General features: G+C 36.0%; 2 protein-coding genes across 5 annotated transcripts in view; one reads left to right on the top strand and one right to left on the bottom strand.

Annotated features, from left to right (window-relative positions):
• Nucleotides 1–15,281, bottom strand: part of Pdcd10 (programmed cell death 10) — a 31,779-nt gene extending 16,498 nt beyond the window's left edge. The window contains exon 1 of one of the 2 annotated variants that reach the window (XM_015494295.2): nucleotides 15,127–15,281. The gene's annotated coding sequence lies outside the window, so the exon portion shown is untranslated. The remainder of the gene's footprint in view (nucleotides 1–15,126) is intronic. The other variant, XM_015494296.2, reaches the window with a different exon arrangement.
• A 351-nt stretch (nucleotides 15,282–15,632) lies between these two features.
• Nucleotides 15,633–25,291, top strand: part of Serpini1 (serpin family I member 1) — an 81,807-nt gene continuing 72,148 nt past the window's right edge. The window contains exon 1 of one of the 3 annotated variants that reach the window (XM_048814359.1): nucleotides 15,633–16,148. The gene's annotated coding sequence lies outside the window, so the exon portion shown is untranslated. Of the gene's footprint in view, nucleotides 16,160–25,291 lie in introns of all 3 variants that reach the window. The other 2 variants (XM_048814358.1, XM_015494294.2) reach the window with 2 other exon arrangements.

The following is a 25,291-nucleotide window of genomic DNA, read 5'->3' as shown; positions in this document are numbered from 1 at the left end:
AAAAAAAAAAAAAAAAAAAAAAAAAAAAAGATTCTTGGTCACTTCACTACCAAACTCTTAAGTCTTTAGGGTTTCTGTCCTGCCCAGCCAACACCGGCATGGTCACTTACAGAACTACACTTACTGTATCTCTAGGCTCAGAATCAGCGTTTCCTGAAACAGACTCCCTTTATTCCATCTGGGGTATGAGATAACTCTACAGCCAAAGTCCTCAGTACTGGTGTATGTAGTTCTTGAACAGAAAAATACTGCCTAAGTAAATTCTTCACATGATACATTCATGAAACATTTGTAGGCAGGTTCTGCCTTATTTTTTTAAGTTAAATTTAGTATTCAGCTTTTTCACCTGGTCCTGTAAACTGTTATTCCTATAATCCCTCCCCTGCAAAAAGGGAACAACTGATTAATGTTGAAGCTTCAACAAAATGTTCATGCCTATTTAGTTTAAAAAGTTGAATCATTCTAGCATTTAGCAGAATGTATGTGTTTATGTTCAGATTCATGTTATTTCTATTTCCCACAGAGACATTACAGGCAGCACAGCAGACAATTAATGTTTGATGAAGGGGCAAATGAAACTTACATGAAAATAAAACTACATGTAAAACAGTCATATATTCTAATGTCTCTTTTTCATTAGGAAGAAGTGTACAAGTGCATTAGTTCCTAGGTGTCTGAAGACTTAAGCCATCACAATTACTTTGGTGCTTATTAAAAATACTATCCCCAAGACTACTTACTCAAAACCTCCAAGGAGTGAATGGTTCAGGAATCTATTTTTAGCGGATAACCCAGATGATTCTCAAGAAAAACACAGGCTGAGAGCCACTAGTCTAGAAAAAACAAGTCACTGGACAGTCAGAAAAGCTGGCTCTTAAGGCCAGCCTCAGGGATACAGGTAAAATTAAGTTTCACAAAGCACCTGGAGAGGAGTTTATGGTTCTGACTTTGTGGAAGTTTCATTTAATTACTGATCTCATTTTTCCATCATAAATAAAAGGGGGTGAAATTATATCACCTGGAAGGCCTTGGTACTCTAAAATTCAGTGAATCTATTATTTCATTATTGGTATCTACTATAGGTTCAAAAGTAGTTTCCTGAGAAGTTAAAAAGATTAAACTCTTACGTCATAAAAACTATTAACAAATTCTAGTAAAGAGGTCCTTCTCAAGAGTTGGTTCCTTCCTCCTTGATATTTTCTGAAGAATCACCCGCCAGATCCTAGAGAAACTGGATTTTTTCCAAGACTGTATAGATTACAGTATAGCTATTTTATATAGCTGGAAAGGCTGTTATTTATCTTCATACCTTTTAGGGTTTTCTCATGCCAGAATATTATAGCCATTTCCAAATAAAAAATAAAATTTGGAAGAGAAAAGCTAGGAAAAATGGAGACAGAAGAATAGAGTTTAAGTAAATGATCCTATCTACTTAGACCCAAATAAGCTTGAAGTCTTCAGGATATATTAACATCACTATCTTTTTCTACAAACCATATTTTCTGTAATTCACAGTCTTCCTCCAGTTTTCTTTTTCAATAGGTTATGTGAAATTCAACCTCCCCAAAATATGCACTACTATGATTTCAGTGGTTGTAGAATTTTGCATCTGGGGATATCTAGAAATAATGTCTTGTTAATAGTTAATATAAAGCACTATGGTACTCTATTGTCTGTAATGTGTGTGTTCAATAATTTTTTCTAGGCTTTTTAAAAATATCAATGGACAATTTGTGCATAAAAATGTGGGGAAAAAAGGCCTAAGAATTCAGGTTTGAGAACACAGGCTCAAATTCTGGTCCCATCATTTATGAACCACCTTGTCTCTCAGCAAGTAACTTTACCTCTCTCTGATTGAAATAAATGGAAGACAACTAAGCTACACACTTAAAAAAAGATGTAGTTAAAAAATGAGTCAAGACAATTTCTAAACCAAACCATAAAGTCTCTATATTAAATTTTAAGTTACCAATCATTGGATTTGGGCTATTTTAAACTACAATTCAAAGAAAGTACAGTGTTCAATAATGGATTCTCACTTCACTGGAAAGTTTAACCTACTTTATTAAACATGGAAAGACACTCCCCTTTGCCCAGTTACATTTTTCAGGTATCTGATAACCACTAACTGGTTCAAGCACTCTAACTATGCTTTTTCTTTTACAAATAAGAAAGATATTAACTTCAACATCTTTGTAAATATGAATGATAAAGCAAGTGTGTACTAAGTTATTAGGTAAGTTCTAAATAAAACATCATTTACTTAAATTGTCTTTGTAAATAAACATTAGCTAATTAAAGCCACAGTATCTCACGATGGAAGAATACCTAAATGTAAAAGTGTCAAGTACTTAACTCCATTTACTTTATCACTCATGGTTAGTTTCAGTATGTTTCAATACATTATGACAGACTTGCATCTGAGCATACTTATAAACAGTCATTTCAAACTTAAAATATTTTTTTTTCTAGAGGTGCTATAGTTTGAATTTTGAATGTTCCCTCAAAACCCTTTAATTAAAAGCCTTGATCCTCAGGGTGATGTATTGGAAAATGATGAAACTTAAAAGATGTGGAGCCTAACGGGCAATCCTTAGATCCCTGGTGGCATGCTCTTGAAGTGGACCGTGAGTTCCCTGGTCACTTGCTCTCTCCCTTTGCTTCCTGGATCATGCAAGCAGCTTTATTCCACCATGTACTCCTGCCATGATGTGCTACCCCATCACAGGTTTAAAGACGCAGATCCAATCATGGGCTAGAACCTCCCAAACTATGAGCCGAAATAAGCGTTTTCTTTTCTTTAGAAGTTGATTATCTCAACTATTACACAACAGTAACAGAAAATTGGTACCAAAGTGAAGTTATTAATTATAGCTATACTGAAGGATGTGGAGGAGCCTTTGGAATTGGTTTGCAGTAGTCTGGAAAAGTTTTGAGGAGCAGGCTTCAGAAAGCCACGAATGCTGTAAATGGAGTTTAACAGGTGATGCAGATGGAGGCTCAAAACAATGCTGACAGGAACACCAATAGTAAAGGCCAGGTTAATGAGGTTTCAGATGGAAATGAGGACTGGCAATTGGACTAGAGGTTATCCTTGTTATACCACGGCAAAAAGATTTGGCCACATTTTGTTCATTCTCTGATACTTTATGGGAAGACCATAATAAAAGGTGATGAACTAGTTTATCTGGCAGAGTAAATTTCAAGGTAGTAAAGAATACTGGCTGCTTTTAGCCAAACTTGACATGAGAATCTGGAACAATGAGGAGCAGAGAAGAAAGGTTAAAAACTTCCAAAAAAAAAAAAAAAAAAAACAAAAAAAAAAAAAAGAAGAAGAGGAAGAAGAAGAAGAACATGGGTAAAGGTGGANAAAAAAAAAAAAAAAAAAAAAAAAAAAAAAAAAAAAAGAAGAAGAGGAAGAAGAAGAAGAACATGGGTAAAGGTGGAGATACTAACAAAGATAAAAAGTCAAAGTTTTGTACCAGGGCAATGTGAAGGATTGAGGACATCTCAGGAACTGCAAGACCATTCCACTCATCACAGGCTCAAACGCTTAGAAATATAAATTTGTAAACACTTTCTAGGGCAGATTCTTTTGAGCCTGGGATACACTGCCCAAGAGAACCACTTAGGTATATGTTTCCCTGGGATTCATTTCCTATATTCAGAGGCCACTGTAGCTGCAGTTCAAGTGGATCATCAGGCAGGTCCAGGTATAGGTCAAGTTAGTGGCCAACCATGGCATCATCCATGTGACACTGATTTTGCAGTCACGCAAAATGCAGAAATTATGGAGTCAACACGGTTTGCATGGAGATTTCAAAGGAAAGTCCTGGATGTCAGATAATGATAGATTGTGGGGTCTGAGTTCCTCCAAGCGTCCCCTGACAGGGGAATGAGAGGAACTCAGGCTGAAGCTGAAGCCACAATGGGAGATTCCAGGAAGACAGCAGTGTCATCAAGTTGCAACATTTGTTAGGGAAAGGTATAGCAGCTAGCAAGAATCAGCCCAAGAGAGTTGTGGGTTACAATCAACAAGGTCAAGGATTTAATGATCATCCTGCTCGATTTCACTGATATCTTAGACTGATTTCTCCTTTCTATTATCCTAGACTTCACTTTGGAATGGGAATATATACCAGTTTCTGACCCATCAGTGTATCTTGTAAGTATTTAACTTTCTTTTTGATTTTTTACAGGGTTCCTAGCTGAGTATGTCTTGAGTCTTACAGGAAACTATATTTGGACTCCTGAGCAATGCTGAACAGGTAAGACTTTAGGACTCTTATTAGAGACAGACTGAATACATTTTGTTCTGTGACATAAGCATAAACCTTTAAAAGCCAGGAATCAAATACTGCAGTTTGGATCTTGAATGTCCCCAAAGACTTGATCCCCAGGTTGGCAACATTAGGAGGCAGTGGTAAATAAGAGATGGGCTCCTTAGGTCACTGGGGGCATGCCCTCAAATGAATGTGGTCATTCAATTTGAGGAATTCCCTTTTTTTCTCCCTGGCTTGTGAGGTTAGCAGTTTTGCCCTACCATGCACTCCTGCCATGATATGCTATGTCACCATGAGCCCAAGGAAACAGGGCAAACAGAACATGAACTGAAGCTTCCAAACTATGAGCTAAAATAATCTTTTCTTTTCAAAAGTTGTTTATCTCATATATTTTGTTTTAGTTATGGAAAGCCAACACAAGGACAGTGAGATCCCAAGAAACTTAAATCACAACATTATATAAAGGAAAATAGAAATAGGAGGATTTCAATTATATCAAATGACATTAAGAGCACTGTTACTACAAAGGTGAGTATAATTTTCTCATGCATGAGATGGTAATAACATCTATCTCTTAAGGTTGTTGTTAAGATTTAATATATTATTACAGACAAAACAGTGCATGGCACATAGTAATTATTTAATATTAGCTATTATGATTAAATAGAGAAAATACATATGCAATCTAATCTAGAATGACAAGTGAGATCTCTCTAGAAATCAGGCCTCCATAATCCCCCAGTCAGGGCTATCAGGCTTCTTCAAAGGCAGAAGAACTGATACATGATTTTAAACCTTTTTAAGAGTCTTTTCCCAAGCAAAATCTCTTCTCTCCACCACAAATTGAAATTTGCTCTGGAACAATCACTACTCAAGAATTATGAACAAAATATTATGAAAAACAAGGTGAGTGGCCCTCCTAGTTAGGGTCAGAACCTTACTGGAAGCTGGCAGAACCATTATATTTTTCCATACCTCAGTTCCAGATCTCAGTCTTTAACCAGTAAATTTATCCTTATCCTCACCACACATGATAAAAATAGTAATATCCTAAAATTTAGTGTAATGTCCAGCTTTCACAATTTGGAAATACAAGTGTTTTAGTCAGCTTTGTGTTATTGTAACCAAAATATCTGACATGAACAGCTAAGAGGAGAGAAAGTTTATTATGGTTTCAGAGGTCTCAGTCCATAGAGGGCAGAGTCTGTTGCTCTGGGCCCAAGATAAGGCATCCTGTCATGACCAAAGGGTGCTGTGTAAGAAAGCAGCTCACTTCAGGGGCTAGCAAGCAGAATTGAGAGGGAAAGGGCCTTGGGGCAGATATATATATTCCTTCAGGGCATGCACCCTTAGTAACCCATCTCCTACAGTCACACCACCTGCCTAGAGTTACCACTCACTCCTTTCAAACTAGGATGGACTGATTAAATTTCAGCTCTCACAATCAATTCACCTCTGAGCATTCCAGCATTAACAAAGAGGCGTGGGGGTGGGGGTGGGGGACAATACCTCATACCCAAACCATAACAAAAGACAACAGAAATTTCCTAATAAAAAACTAACCACAATGGTGACAGATAAATTTAACTAAATACATTACAGTGCTATGTAGCCTATTGTGTTGGGATTTGTGAAGTAGTCAGCCAAACTGAACTACTCTAAATGAACCAGCTCTTTATGCCAACCTTGGCTCAATTAACATATAGCCAAGACCCCAAACTTCATGACTAAAGACTAACTCAAGAATGTGGTTAATTCAACCATCACTCTCAGGTACTCAGCTGCAGAAGTTTGTGGATCTTTAACTTGCTACAGCTTAAATCTCTGATGCTCCCTAAAAATTAACTGCATCACCAGTCAGAACAGCAATTATCAAGAATACAAACAACAGTAAATGTTGGCAAGGATGTTAGGGAAAAGGTACACTCATACATTGCTGGTGGGAATGCAAACTGGTGCAACCATTATGGAAAGCAGTATGGAGAGTCCTCAGAAAACTTGGAATGGAACCACCATTTGACCCAGCTATGCCACTTCTCGGTTTATACCCAAAGTACTTAAAATCAGCACATGACAGTTATACAGTCACATCAATGTTTACAGCAGCTCAATTCACAATAGCTAAGCTATGGAACTAACCTAGGTGCCCTTCAACAGATAAATGGATAAAAAAATATGTGGTGAAATACTACTCAGCCTTAAAGAATGAAACTATGGCATTTGCTGGTAAATGGATGGAGGTGGAGAATATCATGCCAAGGAAATGGGCCAATCCCCCCAAAACAAAAGCCAAATGTTTTCTCTGATATTCTAATGCTAATTCACAATGGTGAAGGGGGGGGCAAGCTAGGGAAGAATAGAGTTACTTTAGGTAAAGGGGAGTGGAGGGAGGAATATGCGGTAGGAAGGGTAGTAGAATGAATCAAACATTATTACCCTATATACATATATAACTATATGACCAGTGTGATTCTACATTATGTACAACCTGAAGAATGAAAGATTATACTCCATTATATATGATGTCTCGAAGTGCATTCTACTGTCAGGTATAACTAATTAAAACAAATAAAAAAATTTTTTTTTAAAGTTAACTGCATCATGTCAAGCGCACTTACATATTTTGAGAAGTACCGGTCCTTAATACATACAGTTATAGACTGGGCAAGAAGTAACTAAGCTTTTCTTTACATGGATAGCACAAAACAGGAGATAAGTGTTTAGATATAAAACAGAACGGCCTGAGTTTGAATTCTTGTGTGCTATCACTTAAGTTATTTAGTAACTCTTTTTAAACACAGTGAGAAATTCAAAACTCTTTAAGACAACAGAACTTTTTTCAAGGAAAATCTTCTATCTCCCTATACACAAAACATACTAACCTGTTTACTCATCCAATAAATGTATTAAATACCTATTCTTTACTAGTCCCTCACTCTCACAGGAGCTCTTACCCACCTGTCCCTCCTCCATACATTAAAATTTGGAATACTGATACTAAGTATTCACTTTACAGGGTTGTTAAGAGTACTAAGTGTACTTAAAATACTAAATACAGTGGCTGACACCCAATAAACATTCAGTTCATGCTGGTACTGATATTATATCCAAAGTTCTACAAACCTGACATGGTATCAGGGCTGCAACTGGGGTGAGGTAAACCAGATGCCTAGAGTACAAACTCTGACTTGCATGATATAGAGTTAGGACCTCCTTTAATTTTGTAATCTAGATGCTTCTGTTGCCTCACCTTTAGTCTACCCCCCGCACAGCATACACAATGATACTCTAATATTGGTATCAAAATGTCATAGCACTTACACAGCATATTTTCAAAACCTTTTCTCCCCCATCTACCAAATTGGAGGAATAATAAATTTGGGCCCCCAGAAGAAATTTACATATCACTAAAAGCAAATTACTGAATTTTAGGATATTAAAAGAATCTGATCCTCTGATAAACTTTAAAACTATTTACCACAATGGTGTTAAAAATCATCCTTTATTCACTCAATGTACAGAAGTCAACTTCACAAAGGAAGTTGTGACCTAGAAGCAGGCTGGGTAGTTCAGTAAAAATCAAGATATGATCAAAGATCTTCTGCAGATAATTCTTTATAAGGGGGATAATCTCATTCAGGCTAATCAAAAGTTGACAAGAGAATCAAAGAGTTCATTAGTTTTGAACTGGCTGATGGAAAACAGAAACAAAAACAAAAATAGGAACAAATTGCTTCTTAGATACTTAGAAACAACTGGCTCAGGGAGAAAAATATAAATCTCCTTAGTTATGTCAATCTCACCCCCTGCCCCATTCTAGTGTCTAAACTTTTGTTAAATTCTGACTTGATCAAAATTTAAGTGAAAACACTTAACAAAAGCATTAAAAAAAATTTCTGCTTGAACATTTTCATCTTTGCCCATAAAATTCTTGACGTAGACAGGAATTGCTTAACTGAACAAGTATTTCACTGAGGCATGGTAGCTTTCTATTTTCCTCTTCATTAGTGTTTGTGATCTCTGAATCTCTCCATTATAATGTTAAGGATTTCCTTTAAAAGCATTTAAAAATTCAAATCACTTACGCTCTCAGGAGTATTCTTATGTTCTTACTGTATACTTAAAAGTGCATGTCCATTTAAGGATTCTGTGTCACCCTGGGTCTTGCTTACTTGCTCTGTTATCACTTATAATCTTAGATGCAATGGGCAAGGTAGTGCAAACCTGTGATCCCAGTGGCTCCAAAGGCTGAGGCAGAAGGATCAGGAGTTCAAAGCCAGCCTCCCCAACTTGATGAGGCCCTAAGCAACTCAGTGAGACCCTGTCTCTAAATAATATACAAAAACAGGTTGGGGATGTGGTTCAGTGATTGAGTACCCTTAGGTTCAATTCCTACTACAAAAAAACAAAAAAAACTTAGATGCCTCTTTCACTAATGACTCCTAATTGCTTAAGGTCTTCTAAAAGATACAACCTGCATTTTTTGTATCTTATAATATTTCTTTGCACCACATGTTAATAAAATCTTTACCTCCAAATAACTAATTATCCCTGGCTCAACTGATTAACACTAGGTACTAAGGAGGCCAAGGTTCTACGGAACATCAACTTCTGTTCCCAAACTCATCTAAAATACAAATGCTATTAGTCACAAGAACTTGAAGGCAACAGAATGGTAATTTCTAATACTGCACTGACAGTTCCTCCTGGAATTTTCACTTTGCAAAAGTATAATTCATTTTCTAAAAAAGAACACCAAAGTTAAGCAAGAACCTTGGAAATCGCTCAAGGTTTGACAAGTATTACCAAAATACCAAATTTAATATGGGTAAAGGCATCCATAAAGTATAAATAATTATGAAAACAAGAGTTTAACATTATCCAAAATCCTTTAGAATTAAATTCAGAAAGCTTTGCAACAATCTGAATTAGTATAGGGAGCAGTTGCTGCCTGGAGGCCAGGGCTGACTCATTTAATGTTCTCAAAAGGCTTTTGGTCATATACCTTGGTATAACCTTGCATAACCTTGGTATAACCTTGCGTATAATCTCCTGTAAATATGAAAAGACAGCAGAGATGTAACATCTTATGGTTTTGTCATTCCTTGACTCCAATCTTAGCAGGATTCCTGGTCATCCTGAGGAAAGACAGGGTGGCTGATATAACACTCTAGGGAGCACACCTGCATCATTATATACCTACCCCCCCAAAAGTTCAATGGACCCTCTTAACTTTTTTTTTTTTTAAGAAAAAACAAAAAAAGAAAATTAGCTACTGAAATGTGTAGGTGATAAAAAATTCATTCCATGTGCGTAAGCCCCAGAATGAGAGAGGTAAGAGACATGGTCTGCTACTCCCTATGTCAGACTTATGGGTCACAATCACAAGGCCTCTCACAGTGAGTAGCTTGCCACATGATTTTTATAATATAACATACATATTTATTTTCCAATAGTTTCTATATATAAAAAAATCAGATATTTCAGTAATCTATTCCAATGCTACAGAAAAACTGAATGTATTGAAATTGTTAGTTTCTATGTTAAGTTCCTAATACATTTTTTAAAAGTAAGTATAAATATTAAGTAATTCTTGCCTGCCACACTGACCTTAGAAACTAAGATAACTTCTCTGCAACTGTAACTCCAATGTTAACTGGTTTTCCAATGGACTTTAATCATGAACATATTTACTGGAATGATTACAAACCTGGTCTACTGAATCAGCCAGCTAGGGAATTCAAATCTAGTTCCAAGCAATTACAGATCCTGTGACCATGGGCAAACTCTTCAACCTCCCTTAACTTTAGTTTCCTCACTTCTAAATTGAGGATAATAGTACCTTTACTTCTAGCACTGTTGTAAGGATTACATAGAGATCATTTAAAATGCTTACTATTAGGCCTGGCAATTAGTTAAGGCTCAATGAATGTTAGCTATTATATTAGATTCCAGCTCATTCCAAAGTAGATTTAAGGCAATTTCACATGTAATGTAAACTCAATAAAGATATATGTGTGAATGACCCAAAGGATCATTACTATGCAATTTAGACTTACCTTTGGCAAATTTCTTTTCAAGGGACTGGCCTAACAGAGTAAATGATAATAACTTAGTATCTTCAATTGCTGTTACCCAATAATTCATAAACTTGCTAAAGACGATATCTCCTTTTTTTCCCCTTTTCTTTCTGTTTTAATCATTTACCCCATAGGAAACACCTGATTCTAGGCAACTGTAGAAGACTGATTAAATTCATTCAAATCACTTTTGAGCAATTAAAAAACAAAACAAAAACAGGTCCCCATAAACAAAATTTAAGTGTGACCTTGAGAAACAGAATTGTGATATTAATGATATATCTAAGATACATTTAAATTTTGCAGCTTAAATGAAAAAAAAATCCATCTTCATACAAAGTGAACCATCAAACCACACTGTTTAACTTTCAGTAAATAAACTACTTCTAATTACTACAATAAAAGTGCTTTAATTTTTTACATTATGTGTACATGTGTGTATATCCATCCCATAAGTCTCTGAGACTGGCAACTTATTACATTTCAAAAATTACAAAATCACACTAACTTCTATATCACTTTTATACTTTACAGAAAAAAAAATCAATTTCTGGATTAAAATTCTTAATTACATGACTTATCATAATAACTTTAATAATACAAAAACATATAAGAAGCAGTACCTCAGTTTTATCTTCCACATTCTGGTTATGCTACGTAAATATGAAATTGTTATCCGTATTCAAATAACATTAGGTCTGACTTCAAAAAGTAAGTTTAGGACTTAGCAAAGCCTTACATTTAATAAGGAAAACTAGCAGCACTATCAAATTTTAAAGCCAAGTATTAGCAGTCACTTTTTGACAATATCTTGTGGGAGACTGTATTGGTAAATTCATGAAAGCAATATCAGACTACAGCAACTCAGAGCTCTTGGGTATATTTTTTATTCCATTAGTGTGGTGCTGCAAAAGATTACAAAATTTGTTTCTAAGACCAAAACATAACACAATTTATCCATGAAATTTTATTTCCATGTTTTAAAATGATAATCGTTTTACTCTTGTAAGTCTCTAGGTTTAAAGCAAGTATTACTTTGAGACCCACTGAAGTATTATGAAAATTCTCAAGAAGCTCAAAATATAAGATTATCTGAGACAAGAATTACTCAATTTTCCAAAGTCACCCTGTCTGAAGCAAGTGATATTAAAGGTGAAATTCACAGGAAAATAGCACTGTTAAAAACAAAGAAAATGGAAAAAGCAGAGACAGATCAATTTAAACCATGGCTCTGGCATCTTCTGCTGGAAATTCCAGCAATTTAATTTTTCTGTGTTTAGTTAGTAAATTTACTTATATCTTTGGTGTCCTTAGCTATAAAGTGTCAATAGTACCTAAATAATTGTTTTGAGGACAAAAATGAGATAACATTAGGGAAGAAGAAAGTCCACTGAAAAGTCTGTTCTACACCTATAATTTATAAACAATGTTATCTGCAAAACAAATAACAACAATAAAAACCAGAACAGGAATAAAGTCTCCAAAATACTGTCATTAAACAGAAATTTTTCTGTAAATGAAAATGACTCTTTTGTCATTTCCACATAGAAAACTACCTATCTGGAGTTTTGAGATCTCCAAGAAAAAACAAACACCTTTCTACAATTTATATTCCAAATTTCAGGCAATAAATCCTTTCCATCTAACCTAAATTTCCTATGTTGTAGTTCATTTGAAAATTCTTATCTTTCAATTCTCCTTAAGTGGGAAGCATATCTGTTTTAGTCTTTTCTGTATTTCTGTCCCTAGCAGAGTTCTGGAGACACTTTGCATGAATATATTCATTCATTCATTCATTCAGCAAATATTTATTCAACAATTACTTTGTGCCAGGTACTGTAAGTAGTAGAGCAAGGCCCATAAATGAGAAGGCTTTGCTCAGGTAACTTATAGTTTAGTGAATAAGGTAAATATTTGTCAAATAGGTACAGAAGTAAATAAGTTTCTAATGTGGATGGCAAAAAGGTGCAGAGATGGTGAAGATCACAGTTTTGGGATGAAGACAATCAAAGGAGGTCAGGAATAGCTCCCCTGAGGTACAAGGTTTAAACTGAGACTTGAAAATTGACTGAAAGTTGGCCAGATTTTGTAAGGTAAGGGAATACAGACCAGGCAGGGAGATGAAACATATTAAAAAGCCCCCAAGTCAGGAAGGTAAATGAGAATGGTTGGGGATAAGAATGGAGTGCTACATAAAGGACAGAGGATAAATTGCCAGTATTAATGAAAGTAAAAGGATTCATAGCATTAAATATTTAAGCCACGTTGTATTTTTCTCAAATAAAATAAATAATCTAAGGGAACTGAGTTTTTATTCCACAATATTAAAGTTCTATATTAGGTTATGACTTTGTCTCACCAATCAATGGACACATGACCTTGGACAAGACATTGACCAACTTGAGCCTCTTCTATTCTCTGTAAATCGGTATCCAATTATTCTACCTACTGAGATTACAATAATAAATAACATATAGCCCCGGTTCTTACAGACTTTACATCCCTGAGAGAGAGGTGTATATGAAAGACAACCTAAATCCTATAGAAGATGATGTCCCAAAAAAAAAAAAAAAAAAAAAAAAAAAAGACACAAAAGTCTCCTGAAAGGTATCCACAAATGTGGACACTGGTGGGCTGTAAACCACAATAAAAACACAAGTTACACATCTTTCTGTGAACTCTAGCATGAGACTGAGGATGATATATACAACAGAAACATTACTCTGCCATCCCAAAACAAGCGAAATATCAAAACTATAATGAACCTCAGAGATAAAGAGAACTCAGTGGTAGCACTGAATTAAAGATTAACATTAATGTACTCAGAACAAGTATTTTATATCAAGTTTTCTTATTTCCAAATTTTCCTTAGTTCAAAAACTTGTTCCATCATCACATAACTACATGCCAAACTCATCTTATGCCTTTCCGAACAAAAGGCAATGTCCACATTGCCATCTAGAAAATACAATGACATTCTTGCTTTACCACCACTTACTCATGTCCAGTTTACAGTCAACCTAAACTACCACACCCTTTTTTCATCTAGCACAAAACTAGTTATCCCCACATTATTTTCCATTTGTTTAGCTGGCTCTTCCTTACTATGTACTACTTTACTTACGATGCTACATTTTTCCTGATTTTATTTCATTCTGTAGTATCATACCTCTCCTTGTATTTTAAGTCATATTAAAATCAAACCATATTCACAGCAGAATACCTGATCCTAGAAAATGTTTTGTTTTTCATTTTTAAGACAAATTGTTGATGATCTTAATAACTGAAGAGTACATTCAAAATACAACTTATAAAACAATACACCATGATTGATTTTCTGGTAACTATAATTTTATGCCTTTGTGTATATAAACTTATCACGAATAAGTCTTGAGGTCAATGAATACATGCCTACAATTCTATTTAAAAACTATCCAATAACACATTCAAGAGCTATAAAAATTCTAGAGACTAAGTCTAGAAAAAGTGCACTGCTTTCTGCAATAAAAAAATATAAACATCATTGTTGTCTCTCTCACACATTCTGAAGTCAAGAAAATGAGGGAAAAATAGAATTCTGAAACAAAAAAATTTACCTCAACGTAATGCAACATATCTTTTCTAATAATGGCACTATAAACTCTTCTTGATGTTGCATTGTTTGAAAACAAAATGTGTAAAATAACTTCTGTTAAGGAATTCCAACCCAACTGCTCTCGGTTTTACAAAATGAGTAAAGTAGGAAGAAAAAGGAGTATTATTTTAACTGCTAAACATTACCCACCCTTAAAAATGGTCTGTGGAAGTAGGCTCTCTAAGAAAAAAAGTCTCAATTCATTGATCCTTTCTTTTTATTTTTCTAAAAGGTTAGAATCCTTTAATGAGGAAGGAGTTTCACCTCACTTAAAAAAAAAAAAAAAAACTCTTCACCTTACAAATGGCTTCTTAGAAATACATAAAATACTATTACTTTGCAACTTCCCCCACTCCTTCCAAAGAACACACTTTTTTTCTCAGACAGCAGTTCTGGTTCAGAACCTGCACTCTGACTAGATTCAGAAGATCTGTCTCTGTGTGTGTGACCTTGGACACGTCATTTATTCCCTCAGTTTCCTCATCAGCATCCCAAAGTGAAAGCGTGGTGAATACAGTTCAGGACTAAACATATCTTAGGTATTACACCTAAGAGGGTCAAGCTTTTCTGCTTAGGGGCAGATTACCTCCTGAAAGGGGCCACATCTTAAAACTGGAACTGAATCCGTAGATTTGTCAACATTTGATTCTTCCTTCTTCAGAGCTCTTCTCCCCTCAAAGGGCATAACCCTGATCACCCCAAGAGCAGACTCCCAAGCACCCTTTCCTTTCTCCAGTCTTCCCTAGCCTGCTTATAAAGCAAGGGGGGAAACAGCAGCCTCACCTCTCTTCCCCCAAGCCACACCTTTAGGGGACCCCACCCCGGGCACATCCGCCCTCTCCTCGCTCCCTGGGCCAGAGAGACCAACCTCGCCCTTCCCCTCCGCCCCCACCTAGAGGAGACTTCCTGGAGGCGTTCAGGCCCCAGCGGGGCAGGCGGCATTTACAAACCCGCTTTACGCCACTCGCGTAGGGTAACCTCACTTACGCCCATAGGGCCCCGCTCCCAGCCCCGTCCGCTCCGCCTTCCAGAGCCAAGCCTGAGTGTTTCAGCCACGGTCCCCGAGTGACCTGACCATTTTTACTCGGTGCGGAGCTACGGTGATTAGGACAGAACAGTCACACCTTACCGGCAACTGAGGCACTGACTTCACTTCCCACCTTTGGAGCCCTCTTCAACTCCCGGATCAATTCACTCCGGCGACGCCGGAAGGACCCGAGAGGAACCAGGCGTTGTCCGGAATCCTGCCCAGCCGGAGTCGCGCAGCGCTCTATGGGGACTCGTAGTCCCGTTCACCGGCGTTACTAGCAATTCCTGCACTCCCAAGACTACACTTCCCGGCAAACCAAGCGGCGGAGCCCAAGGCGATGGGTGGGGACACTCCTAGCCAATAGTAAGAGAGTTCCCTGCCTTTGCGGGAGGAGGCGAGATGAAGAGAGGGGGGTGCACATAAAGGAGGGGAAGGGCGGGGCCAGCTCTCACCTGCGCCAATCAGGGCGCACTGTCAGCCCCGCAGGCGCCTCACCCATGGAGGGGCTGGGCTAGCGGAGCAGAGGAAGGAAGAGGGTGGGGGGCCCGATGCGGGGAAAGTGGGGTAGCTGGGTTGAGTGAGCAACGCAGGCGGAGAGGAAGCCTCAAGGAACTCGCTGGTGTGGAGGGAGGGTGTGGTGTGGGGACGCGCCCCAACCGAAAGAGGAGCTTCCTAAGAGCAGCAAAGCCCCAGGCATACCAAGCAACCAGACCCACGGACTAGGGAGGGATAGGCTGAACCTGGACTCCCTGCAGGGGCACCTAGGAGGGGCGGCCAACTCCAGGTGTGAGGGCACTGAGTGTGGGGAGAGGGAGCCCGCTGAGAAAGGGAAGAGGCAGAGCTGCTGCACAAGTGCAGGGAGCGGGAAGCTACACCGGCCACCAGCCACCGGCTGCCGCTTCCCGCCGCCTCCAGCCTCGGCAGCAGCAGGAACAGCAGGGGGAGGAGCAACAGCTGCCAAATTCGCCAACTGGAAGAGGGGGGAGGCGGAGCTTGAGTCCCAGTAGAAGCTGAAGCACAGCCTGGACTGTAGTTTCCCGGGAGAGACCAGAGCAGGAACAAGAGCCGAGTGGAGTGCAGTCTTCCGAGCATCAGCTCCCGCATCCCGCCAGGGGTTGAAGGTGTGTGGGAGGTAAGCGTGGGTGCTTCTTCCCGGCGTCTGCACACTGCCCGGGAGAAAGCACCTAATAGGAATTGTATCAAGGCACAGCTAAAAGAGTCTGCGTTGGGTTAGAAAACCGGTACAGTCCCCTTCGGGTGAACGATGTACATTTTTGGACTTTGGGCGGCCGGGGGTGGGGTGTGCAAAAGGTATCTTGACCCTGAGTATAAAGGGCGTGGCTAGTGGTTTTTGGTTTGAGTTGCACCGTTAAAACTGGGAGATCTCAAGATTGAGGGAAATCCTGCTAATTGAGGACAAGGTGGATGATATCTGGATAGGTGCGTAGCTGTTAAAAAGCAAGAATTGTGTCTTTGATATGAAATTACTTACGAACTATTTCAAAATAACTTTGCATTCTTCTTCGGTGTCTATTCTTCACATTGATTTTTAAGATTATTCTGCTTCCGACCTGTTATCCAGGGTGGTTGTATTTCAGGTTCCTAGAATTGCAAGAGATCAGGATTAAAGAAGCAAATGTAAGCAGGAATAGGATAGGACGGATTCTGACTGAACCTATCAGAAGTATAACTTTTGCCAGCAAAAACGTGAAAATATATTTTAATGGATAGATACTTAGCTTTCTTTCTAGTGGCTCTGGGATATTGAAACAAAGACCTGGACTCAGCCTACAGTGGGAACATATGGTGTACTTCATTGCTGCTCCTTATTCTCTCATTTCTGTCCGGTAACATTTGTACATTTTTAAAAACATGAGTATAAGGAAAGCTGTGTGAGGATCTTTCCTCTGTTTAGACAGTATATGTTAAATAATTACTCTTAGTATGTGTTATAATGGGCTCCAATTTTAAATAAAGATAGCGTCATAAAATAATACTCTCCGTATTAAACCATGTGTGTATTCCTTTGGATGTAATTATGGTACCTATCAATGGAAATGTTAGGTCAACACGAAAGTCTCATCAGCCTTTGTTTCACTATGTCAGGATTACAGCGTTTTCTTATTACAAACTTGGTAAGAATCCATTTGTCTAGTTTATTTTAATTTTGTTTATTACAGAGTTCCCTAGATTATAGGGCTTTTAATCATAGCATATTGCTGCATATTTTGTTTTGAAATGCCTTCATTGTGACAGTTGAATGTTTCAGAGTCTGAATACTTTAATTTTGGTTTTTTTTTTTTTTTTTTTTTTTTTTTTTTTTACTAGATTCAATAAGATAGTCATTATCTTCTGTATTAATGCATTCCTGATTAGGATTTTGGATTTTACTTTTGTATATACACATAATTCCTTTTTGAAAAGAAATGGCTCAAAGGTATTCTTATAGCTTAAAGTTGAGTTCCACCGAGTACTACTATGAATAAGTTTAAGTAATATATCAGTGTACATTCCTCCTCTCGCATGTACTTAAACACCAGAGGAATACACAGATAGACAAATCTTAGAAAAACTGCTACTTTTAGATTGTCTTCAAGCAGATCAGGTAAGTATTAAAAGCTGCAAAGAGGTTAAAAGAAAGAAAAAGCAACTGTAGCCACTAAACTTAGCAGCCACAGCAAGGATCACATTGTATCTTTGCTACATCACTAGAGAATATATTAATCCAAATAGCTGATGTGACCTTGTGAAAATGATTTGGGGAGAAAAACCACTAGGGCTTTGGTGAAGCTTGGGAAGTTGTGTATGCTCTTATTTATGATGAAGTGTATTGTCCTGAATTAGAGTCTTAGATTCTGGGGCTTTAGAAATGGAATACTTGCTGTCACTAGGTTATATCCCTCCCCATGTAATAATAACAGTTAATTATAGTACTGGCAATAAGTATTGTTGAGAAGCAATAAACAAGCAAATGGGTAGAAGATGATTTGTAACAAAACAATTGAAATTCAGATATACTTTGAATCTGAGCTTTGTTTGTAGGTCTTCTGCTCTAAGGTATCATAAGACTAGAATCTCATTAGGAATTAATGAGTTTGTGGTATGAAAGTGCCAAGTTTTCTTGTTTTTAAGATTTAGATCCTTTTAAGTGTGTCAATGAAAGAGACTGGGTTTCTGTATCATTAAGGAGTGAGAAGACCCTGTTTTTTGTGGGAGAAAATCGTTGGCTGTTTGTTACCTGGACTCTTTTCACTCATTTAAATTGGTGTTCACATTCAGTCTCAGATAATCTGAAGACTTTTCTTGATTGGTGTTGAGAAAGCACATTAATTTAATGCATAATACTCCCTGTTTGAAAAGCGTATTATTTATTGGGCTTTTAAGTTTTACTACAGATGTAAGGCTGTCAGTGAATATATGATGAGAAAGAAGCAACACAGTGCAGAATATTTCTCTTGAATGGAAATTGCTCTGGAGATGATTGTTCTCTAATCAAAAGACTTGGTAATTTCAAATTACACTATATTTTGGACTTTTTTATAAATTTAAAATTCTACTTTAAAGCCTATTGAGTAAAAAATAATTGATAGCATGGATTTTTAACAGAATGATTCACTGAAGCATGTGACACAAAAGAGCAATTCTTAAAGGTTCAAGACCGAATGATTTTGGTACAGCTGAAAGACGGGGATAGATATGAAGAAAACTACCTTAAAAAAGTCTCCTTAACCAGAGAGGAAAAAGAGTTTGCTATTTTTTTGTTAAATACTTATAAGTGATAATATGATCTTTCCCTCTCTATCATTAATTTCTGTATCCATAGTGCAGATGTTACTTTTCTCCAGTTAAATACACTGAAGTCAAGACATTAGTTTATTAGAATTTGAGGACACATGTATTATTAAAGTATAAAAGATTATGTACATTGACAACTATCCTTTGGACAAAATTTTAAAAAGAAGCAAAAACTTAAATGTTGTTTTATCCTTTAATAAAAGTTACTTGAACTAGCCAATAAAGATGAATAAGAATCTGTTTATTTACTTATTTATGCAAATTCCTAAGGTTAAATCCTGCTGAGCAGATTTCTATTGTTATATTCAAATAAGAGTTTTGCTTTGTTTTTTCAGTCTTACCTCTAAGGTTTCTAGAATTTAGTTCTTAAAGTTTGGTATTTGTGTTTTAGGTGACTTGATTATTAGTGCCTGAAGACCATGTACTTCTTTTCTGTCTCCCTTTGATCCTTAGCCTTATATCATGCTCAGCATTAAGAATTTGCTTTGTAAGAATAATGCTTAATGAATTAGCATTATTGGCCAATACTTTTTAATATGCACATTAAATACTTTGATACACAAGATTCAGTGTACCTCAAAGAATGATTATTGTATATTAACTCTTCTGAGAATGTCATTGTTCTAATTAGCTTTGCAGAAATGTTATTTAAGCCCAGTTTGATTTAGACTGTATGGGCTGCAAAGATTTATCTACAACTTTGAGTGTCAGGGTTTCTAAATTCATCCCAGAGGTAAGGAATGTGGGTGGGGAGAAAGGGCCTTGCTATCAGAGACCCCTAAGTTCTTCACTTTATAGCTAGGGAAGCCCATGGCTCACCTCTGTTTAACCTTACATCCCTGGAGACATACCTTTGTTGATGTTTATCTTTAAAAAATTATTTTATTATAAAAACTGAATTCTTGTTTTTCTGTTTTTCTAACCACTGCCCCCCCACCGATTAAAAAAAAAAAGAAGAAAAGAAGTCACGATAATTTTGTTTAAACATGCATAGAGTTGGGCATTTATTGGTTTTGATTTCACATTCCAGAAACAAATTAATCTGATTAGTGTTAAAATTAAAAATTCAGTATGAATTTTCTTTTATTAACACCTGGACAATTCTAGTTAGTTCTAAGTAGTTGTTAGTAATAAAATTAATTATAGCAGCAATTTAACTGCCTTTTGCTTTGCTTTTTAATATTTTTACTAACATACTGATAGATGTGACTTATCTTAGATCTAATGATTACTCTTCTTTGTCTTCCTGTTCCTTTGGCATTATTCTTAATGGTTAGCACTATGCTTTGTGTCTTAGCTGAGTTCATAATTATCTTCCTGGTGTGTGTGTGTGTGTGATATATATATATATATATATATAACTTACAAAAGTTTCCCTGACTTTATATGTTGAGAGCCTTATACAAAATCTGAACTTGGTAGATGGTAACTATTTGTTCAGCTATTTGGCAAGCTATAATGAAGAATCATTTTACAAACAAGTATAACCATAAAAAATGAATTTTTCTTAGACAAATTGTTTTATTACCAGATTCAGCCCTCTGCCCACAACAGTTGCATATTGAATATATAAATATTGTTCTCTGTTGTTGTATTTATGAGTGAGTAGAGCAAATATTGTCATTAACTATAACCTTGCATGTGTGTTTTAAATGTGAATTTATTCATTGACTACCTTTTGTATCATGTGTGGTTCATTTTCTCTCCTTGCTTGTAGAATTCTGCTATTTTAAAAATGTTCTTCTAAGTAACACTTCCCCCTCACAGACACTCTTTCTATGACTTTTTTTTCCCTAACATATAGAAATAGAGGACTTCCAGAAAAATAGATAAATGTAACATGAGGCTTTATCTTAACTACTATTTAACTCGTCTTCAGTGTTCTAATTTTAGTGACATGCTTGCTTTTGGGGTCTTATTAAGGCTTATTAAACCTGAATTACATCGTACTTGTTATCTTTGAGCCCTGTCAGGGAAAGAATATGTTTTGAGGCTTGGAATTAACTGTGTCCAGTGCTGTGTTCTGTACTGTTTAACTACTGAAGCTTGCCTGGCTCCTAAGGCTGCAGCCTCTGCTTTGGGGCCCCCTTCTGGTTTAGCCTGGGAAAGGAGCTTCTGAGCATCTCAGAGCTCTTAATTTAGTGTGGCAAGGCAGGAGGTTGAAACTCACTTTCATTTAATAACCTTATTTTCCTAAGTGTATTATTTTCCCCAGGTAACATTTAGTTCCAGAGTTACCAGTAACAGGAGCTCAAATATCACAATATGATTTCTAAAGCACAGTCTGACAATTCAATGAGTAACTATCAGCTCCCCTAACATCTTGGGTTTGTTTGTTAATTAATTTACTTATTTTTTAAATGGAACTCAAAGAGCTCACTGGAAAACTTCTGATGTTTTACCCACTTGTTATTTCTTTTGTAATTTTCTTGATAATCTAAATTTTGTTATTCTATTTGAGGTTTTTTTTTAACTCTGTGTAATTTGAAGAGCTAGTTAATTTTATTGTTTTTTTTTCACCTCTTGATAGAATGCTATAGATAGTATGTTATGAAATGTAATTTTTGCCATTCTCTTGAGTTAAGGCATTGGAGTATTTGCTTGTGTACTTGACAAAGCAATTTAAAATTATTGAAGCAATTAATGTTTTAAGGTATGTTCAGCCTTGCAGTTAAGAAACCTCTACATAGTATCCTAAAGTGCTTACAGATAGTAAATCACTTGTTCTATGTTTAAGGCAATTTAAATAGTATCTTACATCATAAATTCTTCTACATTTAATACCAGATGAAATTTGTACAAAGCCTTTATTCTTACAGCTACATACAAAACGGTTTAATATTTGCTTGGGGTAATTCAGAAAACATTGTTTTTTGAAATATGAGGTCTTGGGCACAAGATACATAAATTAACCCTGTCATAAAATGTTTTTCCCCCTGTATTTTAAAATTTCTGTTCTTTAAGAAAGGCACAAGTTAAAGTTACAAAGGCCTAATAGCTACTCATGTTTTTAAAAATATAACAGATTAGTTGACATTTGTAACATAAAATCAATATTTTGAAAGAGATGGAAAAGAATCTTATCTAGAATTATCTTCAAAGCAAATTTTTATTCATGTTATATGGCCCCAAATGATTATAAATTTAAAAATTAGCTTTAAAATATGCATCAATTACAAGTGTTTTCAGTTACAATGTTTAGGCACAATGATATAAAACAATAGACATTTGTTTTTCTAGAACAAGCAATCTAGAGAACAGTAGTCATTTGCTTTTTGGTTTGAGGCTCAACATTGTCAGGGTGTTGTCCTCAAGATTTCTGTCAAGTTTGCTGTAAGACAGATGCTTCTGCTGATCAGGTATCATATTCCAGCCTAGGAAGGAAGAATGGATGACAGCTGTGCCTGTTGAGTATTCTCTTTTAACCAGAAAATATAAACTTTCCCAAAGACTTCTTGAAAGTGTCCTCTGTGCATTGATTGGCTTATGTCATATGTTACTCCCTAACTCTAAGAGATGTTCTGATAGCAAGAACTTCTACCTCTGGTGAATGAAGCAGGGAAAAAAAGGTTTGAAACAGTTTTCTGGATAACTGTCAATAATTTCAGCTATACTATGATGAAATTATAGCAAAATTAACCAGGTTAATTTTAAATTTTATTCCTTCTTATTCTTACCAATTTGCTCCCCCGCCCCCAGCTTTCATGGTATATTTTCTTGGTATATTAGCATATCCTTCCCACATCAAGTTTTCACTTACGATGGTTATAAGATTTCAAGTACCTAGGTAATGCCAGTCCTCAAAGACAGATGGTATGTCTAGTATAAAAGCTATCTACCAGTAACTATTATCTACTACTTTTCCTACAATTTTCATATGAACATTTTCAGTAAAACTTGATGAATCTATTATAAATCTGCCTTAAATCTTAAAGAATTCAAGACTCTCTCTTAATATATTTTATTTAAGAATATGGGTCTAGCCAGGCACAGTGGTGCACATCTGTAATCTCACTGACTCAGGAGGCTGAGGCAGGAAGACCACAAATTTGAGGCCAGCCTCAGCAACTTAGCAGGATCCTGTCTCAAAAAAAAAAAAAAGGCTGGGATATAGCTTGGTAGTAAAGGGTCTCTGGATTCAACCCCCTGTGTGTGTACACACACACACACACACACACTCTCACACTTTCACACTCAAAGATATAGGTTTAATACAAATGAGAGAAAAACTGAGAATTATGATTCCTTTTAAGATGATTTGCTTAGCTATCTGACAGAGCAAAATTAGCCCTTGTTCTCTAGTGGTAAGCTCACTCTAAAAATTTGTCACCCTAGTAAATGGTTTTGTTATCTATTTCTAAAATGTGGAAAATATTATCAACATGTATATAGTGATTACTACCTAAATTATGGCTCAATCCATACATTGTCACATCTTGGAAATACAGTTTTAATGAATTATGATTCCTTGAGAGAAGGAAGCTGGAAGAGAATGTCGAAGTGGAGAAAATAGCAACAAGTAATACTGATTTTCTTCCTTCATTAAAACCCAAACAAAAAACTCTCATTATGAAAGATGTTGACCAAAGAACTTTGGCTATATTACAGTTTTCTTTGCATTTCCATAACAACATCTTTCTTGCCCGATTTCTAGTTTTCTACCATATTTTCTTAATTGAGTGACTTTACTGGGAAGTTCTTCTACAGTCAATCTGCAGCATGGGGTTGGGTGCTGTAGGGAGACATAACAAAATATGTAAAGTCACTTACTGCTTGGCAAATCTTTTGTCAATATAGTTAAAAAAGATATTATAAAGAAATTTATGTAAGAATGAGACATGTGACTTATAACTATGATATTATAATAGTTACTTTGTTAGAAGCCCAGAAGCAGAAGAAATTGAACTTTGTGGTAATGAAGAACATCTGTGAGGAAGACGGCATGGTTATGTTGGTTAATTGCAGGCAATGGCAAGCTATGGTTTGTGAGCACACAATCTTCTTTTTTGTAAATAAAGTTTCATTGAAACATGACTATGTCCATTCATTTATATATTGTTTGCTTTCTTATGACAACAGCAGAGTTGAGTCAAACAGCAACACAGTTCAGCTAATGGGATAGAGAATGGATGACCCACAACCCTAAAATATTTTCTGTCTGGCTATTTGTAAAAAAATGATCTGTCACTGGTTCAGAGTATCAGTTCCACAGTCAGACAAAACTGGGTTTGGATTTTTGTTCTGTCACTATTAGCTATATAGTATTGGATATGTTTCTTAAGCTTTCTAAATCTTGGTTTTGTGATACATAACTTAACTCAAAGGCTGTATATGTTGATATAATTAGATTACACACAGCATACAATACCCAGTACCTGGCAGTAATTAATGCTCATTAAATGCTATTTTATTAGATGTTTGATTTCATTTTATTATGATTTATTATTTTAAGTGACCTATAACTTCTGGTCAAATGGAAATTTGAAGTTCTAAATTAAACTTCCCCTGTCTTCATTCCCCTGAAATAAATGTACAGGAAACTAGATCATGTATCATACAATTCTAAGAAATTTTCAAGAGTTGCATAAAATATTCTACGGGAATAAAGAGATTCATATAAGAGCCAAGCAACCTAAGTGTATGGAAAAGTAAACCTATACTTTAAAATATAGTTAATTAACACTGAACAATATATTGAGTATTATAGGAAATCATGCCAGTCAATTAAAACAATAAAGGTAAGTTACTTCTTAGAACTTAGAGGAAATTCACACTTAAAAATTGAATCATATTACTACTAATATTACAGAAATAAAAATGATTACTAGGGAATACTATGAATATATGGTAACAAATCACCTAGATGAAATGGACAAATTGATAGAATGCAAACTACTTGAAACAAATTTGAGAAATAGAAAATTTGAATACAAACCCAAAGAATGTTCAACAAAATACTGGTACACTAAATTTAGCAATAATATACCATGACTGAGGAGGATTTATTCCAGGAAAGTCATGTTGATTTAACATGAAGTTTAATCAGTGCACTGTACCATATCAATATAATAAAAGACATATTTTCGGGCTGGGGCTGTAGCTCAGTAATAGAGTGCTTGCCTCATATGCGTGAGGCCCTGGGTTCAATCCTCAGCACCACATAAAAATAAAAAAAATAAAGATAAAAAAAAAGACACATGATCATGTCAATAGATTAAAAAATACCTGACAACATTCAACATGCTTTTTTGATGAAAACATTTATTTAGCAAACTATGAATAAAAAGGAACTTCCTCCAACTATGAAAGGACATCTACCAAAAGCTCTGCTAATATCATATTTAAAGGGAAAGGCTAAATATTTCCCTTGCGGATCAAGAGTAACTGAAGGACATCTGTGCTCACAGTTCCACTTAATGTTTTACCAGAGGTTCTGGCCAAGGCAATTAGACAAGAAAAAGAAATTATC

This window comes from Marmota marmota, unplaced genomic scaffold (assembly GCF_001458135.2).
Source record: "Marmota marmota marmota unplaced genomic scaffold, marMar, whole genome shotgun sequence".
Lineage (NCBI taxonomy): Eukaryota > Metazoa > Chordata > Mammalia > Rodentia > Sciuridae > Marmota > Marmota marmota.
The sequence above is the reverse complement of the archived record's forward strand: the minus strand, read 5'-3'. Positions and strand labels throughout refer to the sequence as shown.